This window comes from Chrysochloris asiatica, unplaced genomic scaffold (genome assembly GCF_000296735.1).
Source record: "Chrysochloris asiatica unplaced genomic scaffold, ChrAsi1.0 scaffold00032, whole genome shotgun sequence".
NCBI lineage: Eukaryota > Metazoa > Chordata > Mammalia > Afrosoricida > Chrysochloridae > Chrysochloris > Chrysochloris asiatica.
In genome coordinates this window covers 23,583,273-23,605,079 of record NW_006408550.1, presented here as the reverse complement: position 1 = coordinate 23,605,079, position 21,807 = coordinate 23,583,273, and the positions used below count along the sequence as shown (strand labels likewise).

General features: G+C 38.6%; 1 pseudogene; it reads right to left on the bottom strand.

Annotated features, from left to right (window-relative positions):
• Positions 1–2,250: 2,250 nt before the first annotated feature.
• On the bottom strand, positions 2,251–19,660 carry LOC102829011 (annotated as a pseudogene).
• Positions 19,661–21,807: the final 2,147 nt, after the last annotated feature.

The following is a 21,807-nucleotide window of genomic DNA, read 5'->3' as shown; positions in this document are numbered from 1 at the left end:
CCCAGTAATTGCTAGGCTTGAGTCCACTGTTGCCATTGTGTAATCCATTTCCTCTTTCTCATTCACCCTCTACCTTACCAAGCATGATGGCCTTCTCCAGGGACTGGTCCTTCCTGACAATATGTCCAAAGTATGACAGATGAAGTCTTGCCATTGTCGTTTCTCAGGAACATCTGGTTGTTCTTCTTCAAAGACAGATTCGTTTGTTTTTCTGACAGTACAGAGTATTTTCAATATTCTTCACCAACATCATAACCCAAACTCATCGATTCTGCTCTGAGGTTACTGAAAATGCCATGGTTTGGGTTAGGTGCATCTTAGTCCTCAAAGTGACATCTTGATTCTTTAACACTTTAAACAAGTCTTTTGGAACAGTTTCCTTAATGCATTAGGACAGTTGATTTATTGACTCCTGATTCCATGAGCATTGATTGTGAACCCAAACAAAATGAAGTGTTCATCAGCTTTAATCTTTTCTACATTTATCAATATCTTATTAATTGACACAGTTGTGAGGATTTTCATATTCTTTGCATTGAGGTACAAACCATAGTGAAGATTGTAGTTTCTAATCTTAATCAGTAAGTATTTCAAGTCTTGTTCTTTTCCAGCAAGCAAAATTACATGTTGCAGATTGTTAAAGTCTTCCTCCAATTCGGATGCCAGAATCTTCTTTCTATAATCCAAGTTTTCAGATTATTTGCTCAGCATAAAGTTAGTAAATATGGTGACAGAATACTTACATTAAAAGTAAATTAAATTAAAAATTAAAAGTAAACCTACACTTAAATTAGAAATAAACCAATGGATTGATTTGACATAAGGCTAGACCTATTCTTAATCATTTAAAGAGGTCCTGGTGTGACCCTATAGGATAAACAGTGAATTGCTAACCACAAGGCTGGTGGTTCAACCTCACCAACAACTCACTCCTCAAAACCCCTTTAGCTATGAGTCAGAACCAATTCAATGACACTTATCACAGCCTTATGTTGAAGAGTATGGTGGCTCTGTGGGATAAGCAAAGGCCTGCAAGCCACAGATTAGGTAATTGAAGCCCACCAGCAGTTCCATGGGAGAAAAATGAGATTTTATACTTGGACAAAGATTTATACTTTTGGAAACCCAATCGAGGTTTACTAGCAGCTGGCACAACTAGATAGCATGTACCAACACCAGCAACAAAGTCTTACATCAATTTCATCTATATGTTTACTTCTAGTTTAATTATATTTAGTAAAATATCAGATTTCAGTAGTACTTTAGTGACTGAAACTCATTAGTAAGTTGTTTATTTATAAAGGCATGAAGCATTCTCAATGAAGTATATATTTAAAATAGCTTTTACATTTTGATTTTGTTATTTTGTTATTTTTTTCTATTGATAACATCATATCTTTGGAGCTCTGGTGTGGTGCTGTGGGTTAATGCTCTGGACTGCAAAGTCAGTTTGAATCCCAAGGTCAGCGGTTCAAGCTCACCAGCTGCTCCATGGAAACCCTATACAGGGTTGCTATGAGCTGGAACTGACTTGATGGCACTTAACAACAATATCTTGAGTATTGGATTAAGTATTTTCCCAATCTCCATTTTTAAATAATATTGGATTTAAAAAGCAAAAGAACAAAGCAAACATTTACCTTTGAGAAACTTACTTTCCTTCACATTTTAGTTGACAATGTTTTTGAGAATGGTAGACCTATAAAAGTGCAGACAAGATGTGGTTAAAACGAAACAAGAGACCAAATATCACAAATGAATGAAATGAGTTTGTAGGAGATAAAACAGGTTGGGTATCACATGGAACAAGAAATGAGACCAATAAAAATGTATACTATGATAACTGGAGTCCTGGGGTGGTATTATAGGATAAGTACTGGACTGCTGACTGCAAGGTTGACAGTTCAAACCCACCAGCCACTCCTTGGAACCTAAAATCCACATTCTTCAATTAGAGATTTTCTCAACAACCAGTATATATTTCACAATCTGTTAAGCTATCCACTGAGGATGCAATTAGAATTAAAAAATGTTATTACCAAAGCTATAGAAAATATTGCATTTTAGGGAAATGTGCACATTATGGTGACAGTTGACAAAGATCTCTATGTTCGTTAGCACGAAATAGCCTGATGTCAAAAGAGATAATGCTCATGCGCACAACGAGATGGCTGCCTGTGCGTCAAATATGTACATGGTGTTTCTTGGTGACAGCTCTCTGGTTAGTAGTAAAAGGTCCCCACAGTTCCTTTAGTCTTGCTTCTGTGGGATGCGTCCTTCCATTTCTATGACTTCTGGCCATCCTTATTTGTTTGTGTCCATATTATTTTTTATGCTCTATTCAAAAGGTTTTTCTGTCTTAATGCCTTTCCCACCACAGAAGACCCAGTTATCTCTAAAACTAAGATTAGTAACAGATGTATGCCCTGATTAAGATAAGAGTCAGCACGCCTCCTCATTGAGTTTGCTGGCACCATTATCATATGTTCCCATTAAGACTATGATTCCATCTTGTATGAGCTTTAGAATGGGACCTTGTTTCCTCCCCACATGTCAAAATATTTAGTGCTTAAATGCATCTCTGAGTCCTGGTGTGGCGCTGTGGGTTAATGCGTCAGACTGCAAAGCCGTTTGAACTGCAAGGTCGCACGCAGTTCAAGCTCACCAGCTGCTCCCAGAAAACCCTATACAGGGTTGCTATGGGTCCGAACTGACTTGACAGCACTTAACAACAACAACAACAATGCATCTCTTGCTTTTTTTTTTTTTTTTTTTCCCATTTATCAAGGCAACACATTATTCTCTCAACATTATTCTTAACTCTGCTCATTGAAACATTATATCCTACACAGATGTTTGAGCCCACCACATTGTCTGCTCCACTTGCCATTGTAAAAGCAAAACGCTTCTGGGGCAAGCTTTTCAGAAGCCACATTTATATCTTGGAATGGGCAGCTGTGTCCAATGCTTACCTTGCAAATAGATGTGCTAAACTTGCATCCATTTTGATTTCAAATAATCGAGGTATAATGTTGTTGGAGTTCTGGTAGCGTAGTGGTTACAAATCGGGTTGCGAACCTTAAGGTCAGCAGTTCGAAACTACCAGCTGTTCCTTCAGAGAAAGATGAGGCTGTCTGCTCCCATAAAGATTTACAGCCTCGGAAACCCGGTACAGGGTCGTACGAGTTGGAACCAACTCCACGGCACATAACCACCACCACCAATGTTGTTGTTAGGTACCGTGGAGTCGGTTCTGACTCATAGCGACCATGCACAGGGTTTCCGAGGCTGTAAATCTTTACGGGAGAAGAAAGCATCTTTCTCCCATGGAACAGCTGATAGTTTTGAACTGCTGACCCTGAGGTTAGCAGCCCAATTCATAACCACCACGCTACAAATAGGTCAGTAAAAATCTTGCCACAGCTTCTACCAACTTTTGAGCACTTGTAACCTTCAGGTTTCCTTTGTCATTCTATGGCATGTTCTCATTAAATAAGTACCGGCTTCTGCTGCCCTCTGCTCCCAACTCCCGTTGCTCAGTTCTGCCTGAGGCCTGTGGGAGCTATCGCCTCTGGCATACACCTCACTTCTTATGGGATCCACCTCGTTCCTCCTCTCAGTTAAGATTTAAGAGGTATTTCGTGTAGTTCAGTGCAAAATTATATCATCTGAGAAATTCAAATTCTTAAAGCAGAGCTTAAATTCTGCTTGCATGGTATCAGAAAGGGATTGAAAAATGAACTCTGCTCCCTAGTGAGGTGCTGTAGGATAAACACTGGAGTGCTAACGTTAAGGTTGCATTCTTACCCACCCGCCATTCCCTGGATATCCTATACAGCGTCACTATGCGTGGTGGGAACTGATTTGATAGCAATTAACAACAGTAATATTTTAATTTATGTGCAAAAGAGGTATGAGCTGTCTGGCTTCAAGGATCCCTGAATACACCATGCAGCAATTAAGCACACACCTGTTACCTGATAAGCCAGTGGTTCAAACTTACCTGTGGCTTGAGGGGAGAAAAATTTAGCAGTCTGCTTCCTTAAAGATTTACAATTTTGGAAACCCTTTGGGGCTGTTCTATGCTATCTTATAGGATCATCCACTAGACAGCAATGGGTTTGAGATTTTTGGTATTTGGCCTCAATTATTTCATTTTATCTACATGAATGAAGCATATATCCAACTTAGTGGGCATATACATCCTTTAGAAAAATTGAAAATCCATATGGCGTGTTGAGTTGGGGTTCTATGTTAGGTTGGCGCTGTGATATGTGATTTTTCAATGAAGATAATTCCTGAAAAGTCAACCTCATGAATACCAAATAAGGTCTTGAATATTTAGATAGACACAGAACTTCATCAAATATTTCTCATCTACCATGATATTTCTAATTTATGAAACTTAAGACTTTCACAGGGGAGGAATCTTCTTTTGAATAATCAATGTTTAATTTATCAACAGAAAATTAATATTAATAAATCTCCAAATGTTGTTCATTCCAATACCTAAAATGTTAGAATAATCGCTGATAATTATGTAGGCTCAAACTGAGGGTTAAACTCATTGACCTCTAAATTCCCAGTTCACACTGAAAAGGTCTTAGCTATGACTTTGCCTTTACACTCTTGGAGTAGTTCTTCCTTTTTAGGAAATCATAATGAATAGATTTATTAACAGCATGGAGGCCAACACCTTTGCCCTCTTCTACAATCTGAATTTGCTTTCTTAGATAAGGACATAATTAATTATTCCATGCCCACATGGATAATGCTTTGTTTCACATATCAACGCTTAGATTATGTTTATAACTTTTTCTATGACAAGTCAAATCATACATTCTTCTTCTTTCTTGATCTTCTCCTTCTTATTACTGCTATTGCCATTGTTGTTGTTTTGTTTTTATTCTCATTCTCTTACTTCATAAAATTATAAGCACCTCTTTTGTTATCTTGGTGACCAATACATTGTATTTAAGGATGTTTTACTACCTGTCCATTACCATGTGCATGTTGTTGTTGTTGTTAAGTGTCGTTGAGTCAGTTCCGACCCATAACAACCCTGTATAGGGTTTCTGAGGAGCAGCTGGTGAGCTTGAACTACCGACCTTGCAATTCAAATGGCTTTGAAGTCTGACACATTAGCCCACAGCGCCACACCACGACTATCTTGTGCTTACTGACTGTGAAACAAACCTCTATGTTGTGTACCAGGTCTGATCCTACAGAGTGATTGTGTTCCTAGGCTTGCTGATTAGAACACATAATGCTCTAGAAGGTTGACACACCACCAACACCATTGAGATTAAATCCATTCACAGGCTTGTTCTCTTCCCCCTCTATAACAGGGCAAGTGAAAAAAGTCTTCCTTCTAAGGTTCCAGTTCATATATGCATGGTTTATTCAAAACAAAACATGTTTGAACATGTCTCTGCGATTTGAAGATGGTTGCAAATTCTCTCAGTGATACACTTGTCTTAGTCTCATTTTGTTGTTGTTGTTGTTGTTGTTAAGTGCCATCGAGTAAGTTCTGACCCATAGTGACCCTGTATAGGGTTTCTGAGGAGTGACTGGTGAACCTCCAACCTTGCGGTTCAAATGGCTTTGCAGTCTGGCACATTAACCCACAGTGCCATACCAGGACTCTGTAGTCTCATTAGGGTGCCTTCAAATAAAAGGATAGGTACCAAAAGTGTTGTGCTGATATCAGCTAGCTCAAAGAGGTGATCTTTCCATCAGTCTTTTAAGCAAGATTGAAAGTAACGAAGATGATATTATGGAACAAATTATAACTGATGATAAGTGTTACATTTTACAATACAATCCAGAGAGCAAGGTTCAATTAAAACAGTGGCTTCTAAGGGGATATGCTGGGCAATTCAATTCAAGGCAAAGAGAGCAGATCAGAAGAGGACTGTCCAAATGGGTAATCATGATAGATTTTCTCCTAGGACATGCGGCAATGATGGGGACTTATTTTAAAGAAATTTTAAGAAAATTGAAAACTGAATTGGTGAGAAAAAGACGAGGAAATTTGCACTAAGAAATATTTTTCAATCATGACACTGCCTCTATTTATTCTTCTAGGCCTGTCCTGTGAGAATTTCATTGGGAAACTTTACTCCATTCACAGTATAGCACTGATTTTACCCCTTCAGACTTCCTTTTTGTTACTAAAACTCAAAGAACATATATGAGGAACAGAATTTGACATGGTGTAAATCAAAGAATGTAGAATTCTTGGGAGAACTGTTAGAGAGACAGAATCACCAACTTCATAAGTGTAGAGACCTGGAAAGAGGACATGCCAATCAACAGCAGCTTTACATTTTGACATTTTTGTTTAATAAAGGTTTCCATGGCTTTGTAGCAATACTTTTTTACTTGTTCTTGTCCTTTGTTGCAGACCGCGTAAGACTAGTCAGAGGTTCAAGGCCCTCTAGGGCGTGTAACAAATGAGGCCACTGGCAGTTAATGGCAAATTGCTTTCATCTTAATATTCAGTTATATATATTAAATTAATACACTGGAGCCTTTGACAATCCACAGATAAATGTGATATTTTCCTAAAGCCGAGACTAAAGGTTGCAAGGTTAAGCCTTTCTCCAAAGGATTAACTAAAAATATCTTAGCTACTTCACAGCTCTTTGTTCTATAGACAAAGAACCCATCCTCCCTAATCCTTTTCCAGGTGCAGCCCATTCACCTGGGCTGGAGTCCTCCTGCAGACCTGGCTCAGGAAGCCTAAGCAGCAGGACTCTGCCCAAGCTTTTGTCTTTATCTCTCACCTTCCCCCAACTATGCTCAGGGGCTATAGATATGTTAATTGGGCCTGAGAATCCAAGTTGCTGGCCTGGGATTCGAACCAGCAAAGCACAATGTAAAGTTACCTGAATGTCTGGAAAAGTACTGATGTTAGCTGTACCTTGCCTAAGTCCCTCCCAGCTTGGTGTGAAGCTCCTCCCCTAAATAAAACAGAGGCCCGGGCCTCCCTAGGTGTGCATTACTGGTTGGCAGGCATGGAGTAAAGATTGCAGTGCATTACTGGTTGGCAGGCATGGAGTAATGATGGCAGTGCATTACTGGTTGGCAGGCATGGAGTAAAGATGGCAGTGCATTGCTGGTTGGGAGGCATGGAGTAAAGACTGCGGTGCATTACTGGCTGGAAGGCATGCGGTAAAGATGGCAGGGCAGTGAGTTGCTGCCTGCAGAGGCCATGATGCCTGTAGTCCCAAGCCTGCCCACCAGTGATGTATCCACCCTGGCTTTGGGGTGCCTCATTGTCTCCCTTCTTCTGTTTGTCTGTGTATTCTTTCGCTATCCCTATCGCCTCTGGATCTCCCCTCCTCGTGAACCGAACCCCTATGTCGAGGCGGGTCCCCGACAGTCCTTTATGATCATATTCACTTTTCCACTGTGATTAAGAATGTGCATGACATTTGTCAAACAAGGTTTCTCTGATGGTTTTGAAACAGCTTTTACAGAATTATTGAAACAATTCCTTCTTTGTCATTGTCAGTGCTTAAATTGCTTCTTTTTTAATTTTCATTAAATCCAAGATCCTCTTCTCTTCATTTTCTGTTGTCTTTCATAGTCACTCAAACATCTCTTTAGGATTCTTGTGAAGACCACAGAATGCCTCTTGTAGTCTCTCAAGCTCTGAAGGAGCAGTAGATGTGACCTTTGTATTAAGGTAGACTCTACTGGAACTTTACCTAGCTCAGTGGCTAAGAAGGTTGAGGAAAAAACAAGCTTCACCCTCTTAATTTAAGTAGAAAAGTACCACAAGCAAAGTGGCTTATAAGAAGAGAAATGTGTTGTCTCACAGTTTGGGGGGGGCGGGGGTGTCCAAATTTAGGGTTATATTCTCTGTTTGCTCGATGGAAATATCTTTTCTTTTCTCTCCCAGATTCTGACCACCCACCCCGGGATCCCTTGGTCTTCCTTGGCTTGTAGATACAGTTTCACATGAGCATCTTTCTGCAATTTCTCTGGGTCTGTTTTAGAATAGCACTCAGATGTAATTAGGACCCTCACTAATCTGGCATGGTAGCTCTCACATCACAGAGGCTGCTAATGGCAAAGTTGGAAGTTCAAACCCACCAGCTGCTCCACAAGTGAAAGATAAGGATGTTTAGGCCCATAAAGATTTTGTAAAAATAAAAAAAGTGATACCAGTCATTCGCTCAAGAATTCATTGCAATGACCACACAGAACTTAGACACCATATTCACAATGATGGGGTATCTTAGGGAAATTAACAGAAATGTTCAGGCTCCAGGTCTTTGGTCAGAACAGCATCTCCTCTGCCATGCCCGCAGCAGAGCTCTTTTTGGCTCATGGGCTTCGGCACTGTTCAGGCAATCTTACAAGGCACTTTTTTTTTTTTTTTTTAAGTTTTTATTGTGAATTAATTGAGTGGTAGTTGACATGGAAGAACATCAGCTTTACCTTCATCCTATCGTATTTCATTTCATTGCAATGATTACAATCCCCTCCATGTATCATCATTCAATAGCATTTGCTTCCATTCCCTCTGTTTTCTTTTTTTGTTTGTTGTTGTTGTTGTTGTTTTGGGAGGGGGAGTGTGTGTATGTGTGTGTGTACACTGAAGCACTCAGGAATATGTAACCATTCAAACAACCAAAGGATATACCCTGCAAGACTGCCCCCTGGCCGCCAGCTCACACCCCTCTCCCTCCTTGAGTCCAGAGTCCCCAGCCGCTCCCTCTCTCCACGTCATCGTCTCTCCCTCCATTTCTGGCATCAAGGCTTCTCTGGATAGGGTCCCACACTCTGCTCTTCTCCCTTGATGGTCCCAGGGTCCTTCAATCCTGGACTGCAAGATCAACCATTCCCCTCCTTTCTTACAAGGAACTTTTGCCACTGCTGATAAATACCCACTGGATACTCCACTATGCTATAAGCCTCAGCCTGAAGGTGCTGAGTATAGGCTGCATGGGTCAGTAAACCTAGCCCATAAGTTCACTGTCTGGAGGTACCCCACCCCACAAGTGAACCTCCTGACCCAAAGCACTCAGCTTTATTTGCTCCATGGGCTGAGAAGTTCACCACTCTGCCTTGTGCTCTGATTCTTGTGTTGTTGCTGTTGTTCCTCTGCTGTTTCTCCAGTATCATACTTTGCTTTCCCCTGATGGTGGTGGTGGTTAAGTGCCATGGAGTCGGTTCTGACTTACAGCAACCCTGTACAGGGTTTCTGAGGCTATAAATCTTTATGGGAGCAGAAAACCTTATCTTTCTCCGATGGAGCAACTGGTAGTTGAGATTCAATGTGTGGAGATTTTGGGATCTAAGGAATGCACTTTACTCCCAGTTCTTCTACCTTGGTGGTAGTGAGATTCCACACTCCCTCTGCTGCTGAAATGGCTCATTGCATACCCAACAGGATGCAAAATTGACCAATCACGATTAGCCTTGTTATTAGTCACTCAACAACTGAATCAAATCAACCATCAACATCTTACCCCACCTTCTCTTATCCAGACCAATTAGGACAAGAGTTGTTTTGTGGGAGTTCACCAAGACTATGACTAGAAGAAGCATTAAATAATTCACTGCCCTGCAGATTTAGAGTCTCAGAAACCCAAAGAAGGAGTCCTACTCTGTTCTACAGGGTCACGCTAAGTCAGAACCGACTCTATAGCAGTAACGTGTTGCTCTTCTCGAATGACTTCATATTACATTAACTGACAACATCTTCAAAACAGTCAACTTCCACACTCACACTCACAGGCACAGGATTCAGGACTATCACGTATATTTTGAGATGATACAAAATCTTACCTGTAAATTCTTGAATTCTTTATGCAGTTTTTCATGCCTATTTCTTTTTTATTTTTAATCTAAATTCTCCATGTATTTAATGACACCACATTCTTCCTAGCCTGCTAAAGATTATTTCCTAAAGGACCTGTCTTAAGAGATGATGTGATTTGAAGAGATGACAGGCAAGGCTCCTAGTTCCTGAATTTCTATCATATAGTTTCATTCTACCAGCGTTGCTTCATTCAGGTAGCTCCTGAAGGCTTCTCAATCTTTTGGAGACATTTTTATTTAATGAAAACCCACTCAGGGGGAGTTTTGCCTTCTGTTATCATTATATCATAGTCAACTGAGAGAAGAAATAGAATAAAATACCGACAATCTAAATTCTACTGATTAAAAAAGTGAAGCATGTCAAGAAAAAGGAAACAGATGCTATCATAAGCAGGTTGCAGGCAGCAAAGAATAAATTTCAATAAATATACAATTTCTGTGAAATCAACTCTGTCTCCATATATTTTTCTACAGTCTCTGTACTATTTGATCTGCACAAATCAAAAATTTCTTAAAGAACTCTCCTGATTTTCTTAACTTAGGCTGCACAGGAATTACAAGAGAAGGTGCTGAGGAAAGTGGGAGAAAAACATGTAGAATAAATCTGAAAATCATAAAAATGGTCAGATTTACTGGCCGTATATAGACCGGTGGAACCCATGAGACTGTGGTGTTTAGAAACTCTTCAAACATAGAACTGAACCCACCTGTGGGATCAATTTTAAGGCAAATAGTTACTGCTGCTGTTAGGTGCTGTTGAGTCCTTTCTGACTTGTTAAGTGCTGTTGCGTTGGCTCCAATTCATAGCAACTCTGTATAGAGTTTCTGAGGAGTAGCTTATAGTGACTCTATACACACTAAACAACAAAAAATGTTGGGCAGTCCTATGCCATCCTCACAGCTGTGCTGATGTTAGAGACCATTATTGTATCCACTGTACCAATCCAGCTCATTGAGAGCCTCACTCTTTTTTGCTGACCCTCTTCTTTATTATTAGTCCTGGTATTGCACTGCAGGATAATGCTGCAAAGTCCATTTGAACCACAAGGTTGGTGGTTCAAACCCACCAGCTCCTCCTCAGAAACTCAATACAGGGTTAGTTATGAGTAGGAAGTGATTCAACAACAATTCCCCCACTAGTCTGTCAGTAGAGAAGCTAAAGCAAAGGGAAGAAAGGAGGAGGTCCAAGAGGTGAACAAAAAAAATGTCAAAGATCAGCTCAAGAAGATAAAGCCAAATATTACAACAAAATGTGCAAAGATCTGGAATCAGAAAACCCAAAATCAGCATTTCTCAAGGTGGGGGACCTGAAGAAAACAATCTAGCCTCAACTTTCATTATTGAAAGATTCTCTGGGCAAATTATTGAAAGATGCAGAAAGCATCAAGAGAAAATGGCAGGAATACACAGAGTCATTGTACCAAAAGGAAATGGTTGATGTTCAACCATTTCAAGAGGTAGCATATGATCAAGAGCCAATGATACTGAGGGAGGAAATCCAAGGTGTATTGAAGGAATTGGGAAGGAACAAGGCACCAGGAATTGATGGAGTAGAAACTGAAATCTTTCAAGAAAGGGAGGCAGCACAGGAGGCACTCACTCATCTATGACAAAAAATTTGGAAGACAACTATCTGGCCCAACTGATTGGAAGAGATCTGTATTTGTGCCCATTCCAAAGACAGGTGACCCAATGGAATGCGGAAATCATCGGACAATCTCTTTGATATCCCATGTAAGTAAAGTTTTACTAAAGGTAATACAGAAATAGCTGCAAGCATACATTGACAGAGAACTTCCAGAGGTGCAAGCTGGTATCAGAAGAGGCCATGGAAGGAGGGATATCATTGCTGATGTCCAATGGAACTTGGCTGAAAGCAGAGAATATCAGAGAGATGTTTACCTGTGCTTTATTGACTATGTAAAGGCTTTTCATTGTGTGGAACATGACAAGCTATGGACAACATTGCGAAGTACGAGTATTTAGGAACACTTAATTGTGCTCATGAGAAATCTGTACATGGACCAATAGGCAGTTGTTTGAACAGAACATGGGAACACTAAATGTTTTAAAATTAAGAAAGGTGTGCGACAAGGCTGTATTCTTTCACCATACTTATTCAACCTGTATGCTGAGCAAATAATCTGAGAAGCTGGATTATATGAAGAAAAACATGACATCAGAATTGGAGGAAGACTCATTAACAACCTGTGATATGCAGATGATACAATCTTGCTTGGTGAAAGTGAAGAGGACTTAAAACATTTACTGATGAAGATCAAAGAGCACAGCCTCCAGTATGGATTGCATCTCAACATAAAGAAAACAAAAATCCTCACCACTGGACCAATAAACAACATTATTATCAGTGGAGAAAAGATTGAAGTTGTCAAGGACTTTATTCTTCGTGGATCAGCTATCAACACTCACATAAGAAGCAGTCAAGAAATAAAATGATGTATTGCATTAGGTAAATTTGCTCTACAAGACCTTTTTTTTAAAGTGTTGAAGAGCAAAGATGTCAGCTTGAGGACTAAGGTGTGCCTGACCCAAGCCATGGTATTTTCAATCACCTCATATCCATGTAAAAGCTGGACAGTGAATAAGGAAGACCATAGATGAATTGATGCTTTTGAGGTATGGAATTGGAGGAGAATATTGAAAGTGCCATGGGCTGCCAAGGAACACATGGATCCATTTTGGAAGAAGTGCAGCCAGAGTGCTTCTTGGAGGCCAAGATGGCCAAACTTCATCTCTGATACTGCTGACATATTGTCAGGAGGGAACAGTCGCTGGTGAAGGATATCATGTTTGGAAGGTGGAGGGTCAGAGAAAAAGAGGAAGATCCCCAATGAGATGGATTGGCCATGTGGCGGCATCGATGGACTCAAGTGTGGCAACAGTAGTGGGGTTGGCCCAGGATCGGTCAGTGTTTCGTTCTGCTGTGCATAAGGTTGTTATGAGTCAGTACCGACTTGATGGCACCTAACAAGAACAACAGCAATGATTGACAACAATAACTTCTTTGTAAAGTATTGTTTACATTGGACACATCTGATGGTAAAAAACTCTAAGATGTGAAAAATCCAAGATGTCATTTTGAAGATGTGCCTGTCTCAAACCATGGCATTTTCAATGACCTTAAATGCTTGCCACAGCTGGACATTGAGTACAGAAAACCAAAGAAGAACTGATGTCCTTGAATTATGGTTTTGACAAAGAAAATAATATTAATAAATGTCATCGACTATCAGAAGAATGAATAAATCTATGCTGAAGTACTGCCAGAATGCTTCTTAGAATCAAGGAGGGTGGGACTTCCTCTCATGTAATTTGGAGCAGTCAAACAAAAGACAGGCGTATGAAGCGTATGGAGTCTTGGTTTGGTGTTGTGGTTAATGCGCTGGATTGCAAGGTCAGTTTGAACTGCAAGGCTGTTGGTTCAAGTTCACCAACTGCTCTTGGAATCCTTATACAGGGTTGCTATGGGTTGGAGCCAACTCTATGACATTTAAGAACAAAATATGAAGTATATAATAACAACATGGAGAAACATACTCCCAAGTACAACCAAACCTAGAGACCAAAAGGACACCGTTTGTCCAAAAACAAATCTCAGAAGACAGAAAGAGGCAGGAAAGAGGAATAAATGAAATAGGGGAACACAGTGAGAAACTGGGAAGAGAGCTGTTATGTTGTGGGGATCACAACCAATGTTATAAAAGAAAATGCATATTAAATGGTGGATGTAAAGCTAATTAGCTCTGTAAATTTTCACCCAAATCACAATAAAAGTTTTAAAGAAAATTATTTTATAGCATAACCGAGTTGGAGAGAGAGAAAAAAAAAAAAAAAATTAAAAGCAAAATTTCCTGGAAAATCATAGAGAATAAAGATGCAACATAAAAGCAAATCGATCAGTCATTATAAGCTGTATTTAATAATATTTATGTATGCATTTACATTCCTAGAAGTGTAGATATTTACAGGCAGTAAAATGATCTCTATGTATAGCAAGAAACTCATTTACTAAAGAATATTTCAAGTACAAAATGACTTCCAATAGTTTAATGGAAAAACGGAACTTTTTTTGTGTGAACTCTTTAAAGTCCCTTCATAGTACTCTTGCATGTTCTTTACTAAGGAAGAATTAAGTTAACTAAGGCATGTGTATGTTTCTGTAATGTTATAGGCCCTATGCATACATGACAAGTACTCACCAAAAGAAAAATACAAATCCAATACTGTTGGGTCACTTCTGATTCTTAGTGACGGAGTCAAACTGCCCTCACAGGGTTTCTAAGGCTGTAGATTGCTAGTAGCTTTTAGATAGCTGTAGACTGCTTTAACCATTGCACCACTGAGCTTCTGATGAATGGAGGCACCTTTTTATGAACTTGTTTCATACCTTTTCACTTCTACCACTTGTACCAAAGCATATTATCAAAGAACTGTGGATTGTAGCATGTAAAAGAAAAATACATGCAGGGTCTTCAAAAAGTCCATGAGAAATTCTATCTCTTAATTCCATTTTTTTCAATGAAATTTTTGAAGCTCCCTTGTATGTTTACTACTGATGTACTTTTTCCCAAAAATGCTGAAAGCAATAGAGTATTGAAAATGATTTCCAAATATCACCTCATATTTTGTTTGTGAGAAAGATATTCTGTGCATTAGCCACTGTATCATTGCCTTCTATTCTGGACATGCTTGCTAAACTTAGTCAATCCATCCTGATAAATGGTCATTCACAGAAATTGCTACTTCCTATAAATGTTATCATCTGATTCAATTTTGTCAGCTTATCCAACTTTTTAAAACTATTTTATGTCCTGTCAGATCTTTAGTCATCTTGGATACTGAGCAAAGTAGGATGTCAAAATATCACATCATTTCTTCCATTCTTTTTCATTTTTATTCTTTGGTGGTTTCTGTTAAATGAGGGGATTTGTTTCAGCTAGGTTAGGTTTACTTGCTTTGAAAATAAGGATTATTGTGCAGATCATTTACTTACTTTTCAGTCAAATAGAGGCAGTTGAAATCATAGCAATTGCATTGAAAAATACAGATGACAGAAATATTGTATTATATGGAAATCAGTTATTTTTGAAAGCTAGAACCTATTCATGCATACCATGGGCTAACCAAAATACTGCAAACATTGCTTGTGAGTGCCACTGTCTGTATTTCTGAGCTATTGCTACATTATGCTGTTGTTCTATACCAGTGAGTCAATTCAGACACGTAGAGACCCTGTATAGGGTTTTTGAGAACAGCTGGTGGGTTTAAACTGTTGACATCTCAGTTACCAGTCCAGTGCTTATCTGAATGCATGACACCAAACAAAAATAATGAAGGCTAAATGGTTAAGCACTTGATTATTAGACAAAAAGTTGATGGTTTGAACCCTCAAAAGATAGAACTAGTGATCTGCTACCAGAAGGTCACAGTTTAGAAATCCTATGGAGAAGTTCTTGTCTGCACATATGGGTCACCAGGAGTCAGAATAGACTTGATGGTAACACAAAGACTCCACTTAAAATGTACAGATTCTGTCAAGTTAATTCTGCGTGTGCACCATTGTCACAATTGTGACTATACTTGAGCCTATCACCCCTTCCATTGTGCCAATTTATTTCATTTGGGGTATTCCTCTTTAAAGAGCTCTGGTGGCATAGTGGTTATAAGTTGGGCTGCTAACATCAAGGTCAGCAGTTCGAAACTACCAGCTGCTCAACGGGAGAAAGATAAAGCTTTCTGCTCCTGTAAAGATTTCTAGCTTCAGAAACCCTGTTCAGGGTTGTTATGAATTGGAACCGACTTTATGGCACACCACCACCACCAATTTGCCAAGTATGATGTCTTCCTTTAGGGACTGGTCCCCCTCCTGATAACCTGTTCGAAGTATGAGAGATGAAGTCTTCTCATCCTGCTTTTTAGGGAGCATTCTGTCTGTATTTCTTCCAACCACAGATTTGTTTGTTCTTCTGGCAGCACATGGTACTTTTAATATTCTTCTCCAACACCTTGACTCAAATACCCCAATTTTTCTACAGTCTTCCTTATTCACTGTCCAATGAATATGAACATGACTTTCACATGCATATGAGACTATTGAAAATACCATGGTTTGGGGAAGGGGGCACCTTAGTCTTCAAAGTGACATCTTTGCTCTTTAAGAATTTAAAAGAGGTCTTGTGCAGCAGATTTGCCCAATGCAATATGTCATTGATTTCTTGATTGATGCTTTCAAGAGCATTGATTGCAGATCCAAGAAAATTGAAGTCTTGGACATATTCAATATTTTCTCCATTTATCATCATGCTATTTATTGTGGTGCTGTGAGTTAATGTGTCAGACTGCAAAGCTATTTGAACTGCAAGGTTGGCAGTTCGAGCTCACCAGCTGCTCCTCAGAAACCCTGTACTTGGTCGCTATGGGTTGGAACCGACTCGACAGCACTTAACAACAACAATAACAACATTTATTGTGAGGATTACTTTTTTTTTTTTTTTTTAAGCACTAAGGTGCAATCTTTAACTGAATGATGTAATCTTTGATCTCATCAGTAAGTATTTAAGCCCTCTTTACTTCCAGTAAACAAGGTTGTATCATCTGCATATTGAAATTTGTTAATGAGTCTGCCTCCAATCCTGATATCACATTCTTCTTTATATAATCCAGTTTCTCAGATTATTTGCTCAGCATACAGATTGAATAAGTATGGTGAAAGAATATAAACTTGGTGTGTGTGTTTTCTGACTTAAACGTATTCACTATTCCCCTGTTCTGTTCAAATGACTCCCTTTTGTTCTATGCACATGTTCTTCATGAGCTTGGGCAGTATTCATAGCTCCTTCCTTATATTTGTCTTTTTTTTTTTTTCAAAGTTATATCAGATGAAGTCAGATTCCAAGCAATATTAAAAATAAACAATGGAAGTTGTTGCTGTTGTTATGTGCCGTGGAGTCGGTTCCGATTCATAGTGACACTGTACAGGGTTTCCGAGGCTGTAAATCTTTACGGGAGCAGAAAGCTCAATTTGTGGTTACAAATTCTATGCTCTTCTAAATTCTATGTTCAATCTGGGCTGTTGTGAACATTTTGTCTCCTAGGTATATAATGTCAAAAAATATATAATTTAATTCAACACAAAGAATCAACTAATTACTAAATATATATTTACCATTACCAAGTGTTAATAAAAATTTCAAATTCGAAGTCTACATTCTATTATTGTTCAACAAATGTGAGCGTTCTTTCCTACTTCCTTTTTCTCATGCATTACTTTAAAAAATTAATTAGTTTTTCAATTACCACATAAGTTAAATACTGAAATATTAATTTAAATAATGATTTATTCAGAAATAATACATAACCTCCTTGTTCTACTGGAATTTAGTTCACCAAGTATTAGAAAGCAGTAACTTATTTAATGACTTCTTAGTGGCTCCTAATGATTCATGGGATTGTAATTATTTCTATTATACTTTATGTAAATGAACTGACATTTTACTCAGAATCTATCAACCTTCCAAATTTATGTTTCATCCATTTTGAACCTGAGCTAGCTGTGGGGTATTAACTCAATTAAATAATTTATACATATTATTATATTATGTGGTTCAGTTTGTTCCAATACAATAAAAGAGAAATCCTATCAGTTTATTTCATACCCATGAAAACTAATTTGCTTTAATTTGTTATATACTCTTTGACTTCTCATAGCTAACCAATAAAATATGTATATTATTTTTTGTAAGAAACATCTGAAATGCGATAGTGTGTGTTTTAGTGCAATTATGCCTTCTCTACTTAAAAAGCATCTTGGAACATTTTCCCACTCATAATATTAAAATCTTTAGCTACCAAAAAGCAACATATGATCCCAAGAGAAATTAGTTGAGTATTTTAGTGTTAATTTGGTATCAGTTTCATTTTATTGGGATATCAAGAAATTTTACAGCATGGGGCCTAGCATCCAGGAAGAATCCAGACTCACAATTCAATATTTTTTTTAAAAAAAAGAAAGAACCCAGAGAAAACTAAAGTATGAAATCAAATTTAGTCTTTATACTCTGATTTATGATTTTAAAAATATCTTAGTAGCAAGGCCTATTTTCTTTGAAGCTTAAAAATGAATTTCTATGACAAATTTAAATATCAATTGACTGAATAGTTAAGTTAATGTTAATGTTTAACTTCTTTCCATACCTTTTACTTTTATCTCTCACTATAGTTAGTGCTTATTAACTTTTCTTCTTTAATTTTCAACCCTATTTTTAAATTCTCCTTGGAAGACCAAAGATCTATTGAATGCCTTCTTTTTTGCTACCCAGCTAAGCCATACCTTGTATCACAATTTCGTGCCTTTTTGCCTAGTTCTTCAAGCTTTCTCTAATATGGCTTCCAAAAATGATGGTGCATTATAGGACATGGGTGAGGAAACAGAGAATGGAATATAGGAGGAGGGGTCAGAAACCAAGCAATAACAGGACCTTAATTCCAGGGGAACGTTACAAAATGTCAGGATATGAGACGTAGTCTGGCCCAGTACTCACTGCACCCTAACATTCTGTCCTTGTTTGTATATTTATATTTTCCCCCCAAATTAACTCAAGATGTTGTTGTTGTTGTCAGGTGTCATCGAGTCAGAACCGACTCATAGCGACCCCATACACAGCAAAACGAAACAATGTCCCATCTTGGGCCAACCTCACTACCGCTGCCACACTTGAGTCCATCAATGATGCCACCTGGCAGATCCATCTCTGTGGGGGGGCTTCCTCTTTTTCTCTGACCCTCCACCTTGCCCAGCATGATATCCTTCTCCAGAGACTGTTCTCTCCTGACAATATGTCCAAAGTATGAGAGACGAAGTTTGGCCATCTTGGCCTCCAAGGAGCACTCTGACTGCACTTCTTCCAGAACAGATCTATTGGTTCTTTTGGCAGCCCATGGAACTTTTAGTATTCTCCTCCAACACCACAATTCAAAGGCATCAAATCATCTATGATCTTCCTTATTCACTGTCCAGCTTTCACATCATATACAACATATTTTATGGATTGAACTGTGCCTGCCCCAAAATATGTATTGAAATCCTGGCCATGTGCTGGTATGACTGAGTCATATTGTAAAATTAGTTGCCCATGGGTAGTAGGCTATTTTACATAATCAAATGTGGTATAATGTAATCAATCATTACCTAAACCTAAGCACTTCTGAGTTACAAGAAAACCAGAATGCATGCATGCGTAAACTGGAGCAGTCAAATGACATATGACAGTCATCTACAAATCAAGTATTCAAGGAATGTTCAGGACCAACAAGAAAAGACTCCACAAAGCTTAGATCCTAATTTGGATTCAGCCTCCAGAACTGTGAGAAAATACATTTTTATTATTTGAATCTACTCACAATGACATTTCAAATTACAGCAGCAGTAGAAATCAAACACAATTTTCATTTTACTATAAAAATTGTGTTACCTTCTTTTGTTTATGTTGGCATCTGATACTAGTCACACCCTCCTCGCTATATTCCAGTATCCAGGTAATATTAAACTAGTCTGTGGTGACCCACTTACCGTCTGGTTTGTCTTTGTTGTTGTAGTTGTGAGGTGCCATCAAATTGGCTCTGACCCATAGCGGCCCTGTATAGGGTTTCCTAGGAGCAGCTGGTGAGCTCGAACCACTGACCTTGCAGTTCTAATGGTTTTGCAGTCTTACATATTAACCCACAGCGCCACACCAGTTTGTCTTTACTGAGACCTTATACTTACCTCATCCTCCTCAGCATACAAAGTCAACCTTGGCCCCATTACTGAATCTGTTCTCACTAAGGTAACCAGCACCCCTCTGAGGCAATTGCACTAGTTAGCTGGTTGGCTTCATTTCTGCATTGGACATATTTATTTATTCTCTCTTTGTTGAAATGTGTCTTTTGGTGTCTATAATATCGTATTATGTATTCTTTCTTCATTCTTCCCTATCTCTTGTCATCCTAGTTTTACTGTGTTGCTCTTCCTTAATATTGTGTTAACTTCCTGAATTCATTCTCATTCTGTTTGTCTTTAACGATGGGTTCATCCAATCCTCATTGATTCAAGTATTACCTGTGTACTTAGATCTTTTAATAAATAATGCATACACATAATCCAGGTCAAACTCTTCCCTTCTAACCCCTGGAATTGCTTTTGTACATATTATCACAACTTCTCTGTTGTCAGATGCTGTAGCTTGCCTTCTTATCTTTTTGAATCTCACAGCAGCATTTTCACTCAGCATTTGCATCCCTTATTTCTGAAGCACCTCTGTCTTGGCTTTCTTCCAGTTTTTATCTTCTTTCATTGGTGACTCTAGTTCAGACTTCTTTTAGCTACTTCTCAAACACCTTATCTGAAAACCGGAAGACAGCTTTGGGATTTATTCTGAGCTCTCTCCTCTACTCCGTGTGAACCGTCTTCCTCATTTATCTCACCCAGTCCCCTAGCCTTAAATATCAGATTCCAATGACTCTCTTTCTCTCTCACACACACACAAACAAACACACCTTTTCAGTCTTGATAGCTCCCTTTAACTCCATACTTTCATATCTTACCTCCTACATGATCCTTCCAGTTATGTTTTATGCATATCCTGGACTCTAACTTATATTCATGCCTTTTCCTCATTTTGTGCTCCCTCTCAATTAATAGACATACTGCCATCTACATAAGTGCTCAATCAAAAAAGAAAAGAAAACCAAAACATCATTGAATCCTCCTATTCGTTCTACCCTCATATCCAATAAATTCAACATCAAGTCTTCCTTGTCCTAATACCAAGTATAAATCTTGATTAACAATCTCATCACTGCATCCATTTCCTTAATCAAAGAACCATCATCTCTTGCAGTAAACAATATAATCTCACCAAGATTCCCTTTAGTCTCTGTCACTTGACGGAAAAAATTATACATCTCCTGCCCTACTGAAATCAGGCTTGGGTGTATGACTGCAATGGACATAGCAAATGTAATGTGAACAGAGCTAATAGGTGTCATTTCTCGGCAAAAGCTTTAAAAGAGAGTTTATCTTCTACCTAGTCTTTTATTCCCTGAAATTGTGGCAATGTTCCAAAGAATGGATGTTCCATCAGCCTGGAATGGGGCCTAATGATGGTGAAAACTGAGCCCATGCTGTTAGGAGATATTGGTGGTGTTAGTAATCACGGGAAAAGCTCTGCTGCCCTGACTGATAGACTCAAGTAAAAACACAGTGTCCTTAAGGGATATCTCTGCTTTCACACATCTTCTACCATCAATTCTACCCACTACAGCTACTATCGTCTCCTTTCTTAAGTATATAATTTAATTTTTGATGTTAAGAATATACACAGAAGAACCTACAATTCGATAGTTTCTACATGTACGATTCAGTGACACCTTTCTAATGGAGCACCCACTCTCACCCTTCCTCCTGGGCAATACCATGAACTCAGCACCTCTTGAGTTTCTTATCTCATCTCTAAGTTACTGTTGTCAGTCTGAGTGTCATCTTGCTAAACAATACTGTAGACTGTTCTCTTTTCCATCCCTATTAACTTTTCATTGCACTTAAAATAACATACAAACTCTTTTTCAATGTCCTAAGGGCCAGACCTTCAAATCTCATTCTATGTTGATTAACTAGTGCCTGCTGCATGCATATTCTGTCCTCCTGGTGTCCTAACAGAGTTATTGAAACAGGACCCCTGAGTTTCCTGTTCTCTCTAAGGCTTTTACTTCTTCACATGGCTACCTGTTTCTCATTCTTCAGCTATTACTCAACTCCTTAATGTCTGTTCCTTAAAGTGACTTCTATTACTGTTTTCCTCTGCTCCACATTTTCTACAATGCAGCAATGAAAATTTTCTGTAGGATCCTGAGAAGAGCATGAAATGTAGATAACAGAATGACAACTTGTAGAGTTTGCCATAGTTTTAAGTA